Raw genomic sequence first — 4,371 nt, 5'->3', positions numbered from 1 at the left:
TGCTCTCATGTGCCCCATGGCACATCAGGGTACATGGGCCACATCAGGGCACAATCAGAGCACATGGGGCATATCAGGGCACATAGGGCACATACGAGCACACCAGGGCACAATCAGGGCACTCCAGGGCACAATCAGGGAACATGGGGCACATGAGAGCACATCAGGGCACATGGGGCACAGCACATCAGGACAGGGCACATGGCACAGGGTACCCTGATGTACAGAGCCCAGCACATCAGGGTACATGAGGCACATGAGGGTACATGGGGCACATGAGGGCACATGGCACATTGGGGCACATGAGGCACATCAGGGCACAATCAGGGCACATGAGAGCACATCAGGGCACATGAGAGCACATCAGGGCACAATCAGGGCACACCAGGGCACATGAGAGCACATGAGGGCACAATCAGGGCACATGAGAGCACATGGGAGCACATCAGAGCACATGAGAGCACATCAGGGCACATGAGAGCACATGAGAGCACATCAGGGCACAATCAGGGCACATGAGAGCACATCAGGGCACAATCAGGGCACATGAAAGCACAATCAGGGCACATGAGAGCACATGGGAGCACATCAGAGCACATGAGAGCACATCAGGGCACATGAGAGCACATGAGAGCACATCAGGGCACAATCAGGGCACATGAGAGCACACCAGGGCACAATCAGGGCACTCCAGGGCACAATCAGGGAACATGGGGCACATGAGAGCACATCAGGGCACATGGGGCACAGCACATCAGGACAGGGCACATGGCACAGGGTACCCTGATGTACAGAGCCCAGCACATCAGGGTACATGAGGCACATGAGGGTACATGGGGCACATGAGGGCACATGGCACATTGGGGCACATGAGGCACATCAGGGCACAATCAGGGCACATGAGAGCACATCAGGGCACATGAGAGCACATCAGGGCACAATCAGGGCACACCAGGGCACATGAGAGCACATGAGGGCACAATCAGGGCACATGAGAGCACATGGGAGCACATCAGAGCACATGAGAGCACATCAGGGCACATGAGAGCACATGAGAGCACATCAGGGCACAATCAGGGCACATGAGAGCACATCAGGGCACAATCAGGGCACATGAAAGCACATCAGGGCACATGAGAGCACATTAGGGCACATGAGAGCACATCAGGGCACAGGTCAGCATTTACTTGTTGTTTTCTTCAAAGGCAGAGTAGCGCAGGAAGCGTCTGTCATAAGTTCACTTGTCTCATGTCACGCTGCTACTCCCCGGCAGCCCCCCCTCTCTTCTTGTCCATCTCAGATGATGTCACAAGCAAATGGGGATGGACGAGAAGAGAGGAGGGGCCGATCTACACTTCCGCGGCACCCGCCCTGCCTGCGGGCCATTTAAAACCGGTCCGCGGGCCGCAAATGGCCCACGGGCCGGTACTTTGAGACCCCTGATTTACAGACTCCCAGTTGTGCTGTTAAGCTCAAGGTCTAATGCACACTGGGGGCCAGATTCAGGTAGAATCGCCTATCTTTAGGCGGGCGTAGCGTATCTCAGATACACTACGCCGCCGTAAGTTTGAGCAGCAAGTTGTGTATTCACATAGAACTTGCGCTTAAACTTACGGCGGCGCAGTGTAACTGAGCCGGCGTAAGCCTGCCTAATTCAAAATAGGCTGGTTGGGGGCGTGTACTATGTAAAATAGTAGTGACCCCACGTTTTTGACGTTTTTCCCGAACGGCGCATGCGTCATCCGTGGAATTTCCCAGTGTGCATTGCTCCAAAGTACGCCGCAAGGACGTCATTGGTTTTGACGTCCAGCCCCATTCACGGACGACTTACGCAAACAACGTAACTTTTTCAAATTTCAACTGAGGAACGACGACCATACTTAACATTGGTACGCCGCACTTATGCCTCATATAACAGGGGCAACTATACGCTGGGAAAAGCCTAACGTAAACGTTGTGGGGTAGATTCAGGTAGAATGGCGCTTCTTTGTGCGGGCATAACGTATCCTATTTACGTTACGCCTCCCCAACTTTTACAGGCAAGTGCCGTATTCTTAAAAGAAAGTTGCGGCGGCGTAGCGTAAATAGGCCGGCGTAAGCCCGCCTAATTCAAATTGTGAAGAGGTGGGCGTGTATTATGTAAATCAGGCTTGACCCGATGTGATTGACATTTTTCCCGAACAGCGCATGCGCCGTCCGTGGAATTTCCCAGTGTGCATTGCTCCGCAAGAACGTCATTGTTTTCGACGTGAACGTAAATGACGTCCAGCCCCGTTCACGGACGACTTACGCAAACGACGTAACATTTTCAAATTTAGACGCGGGAACGACGGCCATACTTAACATAGGATATGCCTCATATAGCAGGGGTAACTATACGCTGGGAAAAGCCTAATGTAAACGGCGTAAATGTACTGCGTCGGCCGGGCGTAAGTTCGTGAATTTGCGTATCTAGCTGATTTACATATTCTAGGCGTAAATCAGCATACACGCCCCTAGAGGTCAGCGCAAATATGCAGTTAAGATCCGACAGCGTAAGAGACTTACGTCGGTCGGATCTTAGTCAAATCTAGGCGTATCTGATTCTATGAATCAGGCGCATAGATACAACCGGCCAGACTCAGAGATACGACGGTGTATCTGGAGATACGCCGTCGTATCTCCTATGTGAATCTACCCCTGTATGTTTTGGTAACTCTCCTAGACTCCTTTCCTCCTGGAAGCAGAGTTTTGGCAGAAAAAAAAACACCTGACACTCGTAAACTCATATAACGCGGTTTGGTGCATAAGCGCTTGGGTGTTAATTAATTTCATTGGTCAGAATAGTAATTTATTCTGACTGTTGAAATGCATTAATGTTCAAGAGCTAAATACAACTAGGGCTTAGGCATTTGGACCGGTTTAGATGTGTTTAAGTGCGTTAAGCGTTTTTTTCTGCCAAACATATCTGCTGCTCCTGGATGTGGGCTGTATGTTTTTTTTTCTCTGCCTCTAAACATCTATGCATGCTTAGATACATAGGGCCAGATTCACAGAAGAAGTACGCCAGAGTATCTACTGATACTCCGGCGTACTTTCAAATTTGCCGCGTCGTATCTTTAGTTTGAATCCTCAAACCAAGATACGACGGCTTTTGGCTTCGATCCGACAGGCGTCGTTTTCCGCGTCGGGTATGCTAATTAGCTTTTTCCGGCGATTCACGAAGGTACGCGCGGCCGTCGCATTCTCTTACGTCGTCGCTAGTCGGCTTTTCCCGGTGTATAGTTAAAGCTCCTGTTTCGTGGCGTATAGATAGACTTGCCATGTTAAAGTATGGCCGTCGTCCCCGCGTCAAATTTTGAATATTTCTTTTTGCGTAAGTCGTCCGTGAATAGGAAAGGACGTAACTCACGTCTACATTCAAAAAATGACGTCGGTGCAACGTCTTTTCGCGCAAAGCACAGCAGGAAATTTCAAAACGGAGCATGCGCAGTACGTTTGGCGCGGGAACGCGCCTAATTTAAATGATCCACGCCCCCTACCCGGATCATTTGAATTAGGCGGGCTTGCGCCGGAGGGATTTACGCTACGCCGCCGCAACTTTACAGGCACTTGCCCGTAAAACTCGAGGCGGTGTAACGTAAATGCGATACGTTACGCTGCCGCAAATGTACCTGAATCTGGCCCATAGCTTGCAGGGACATTTAGAGACAGGTAAAAAAAAAAAAAAGAAGCTAAACGTACCTAGTAACAGCAGAAAAAACACCCAGTGTGCAAGAGACCCAATGGTTTCTAATGAGTGTTTTTGAAAAACAAAGAAGTAGAGGAATACAGTTAAACCTTGGTTTGCAAGCATAATTTGTTCCAGAAAAATGCTTGTAATCCAAAGCATTTGTATATCAAAGCATTTTTTTACAGGGTAAAAAAAAAAGAGAGGCACATCTAATGCCACGTACACACCATCACTTTATGTGATGAAAAAAAAAACGACATTTTTAAAAACGTCATTTAAAATGACCGTGTGTGGGGAAAACGTTGTTGTATGTCTTCTGAAAAACGACAAAAAAAAATTCGAACATGCTTCAATTTTTTGTGTCGTTTTTCAAAACGTAGTTTTTTGTGACATTTAAAATGATAGTGTGTGGGCAAAACGACGTTTAAAACTACGTTTTTAAACCCGCGCATGCTCAGAAGCAAGTTATGAAGCGAGCTTCAATGGAAAAGAGTGCTGAACGTAACCGCGCTTTGCTAGAGCATTTTGAAAAAACGATGGCAACGTCGTTTTTGAAAATGAACTTTCAAAAACGTTGTTTTTTTACTTCACAAAAAATGTAGTTTTTTTTCATCACATAAAGTGATGGTGTGTACGCGGCATAAGTGTAGCAATAAGTT

The sequence above is a fragment of the Rana temporaria genome, chromosome 4 (genome assembly GCF_905171775.1).
Source record: "Rana temporaria chromosome 4, aRanTem1.1, whole genome shotgun sequence".
Lineage (NCBI taxonomy): Eukaryota > Metazoa > Chordata > Amphibia > Anura > Ranidae > Rana > Rana temporaria.
Note: the sequence above shows the minus strand (reverse complement) of the source record.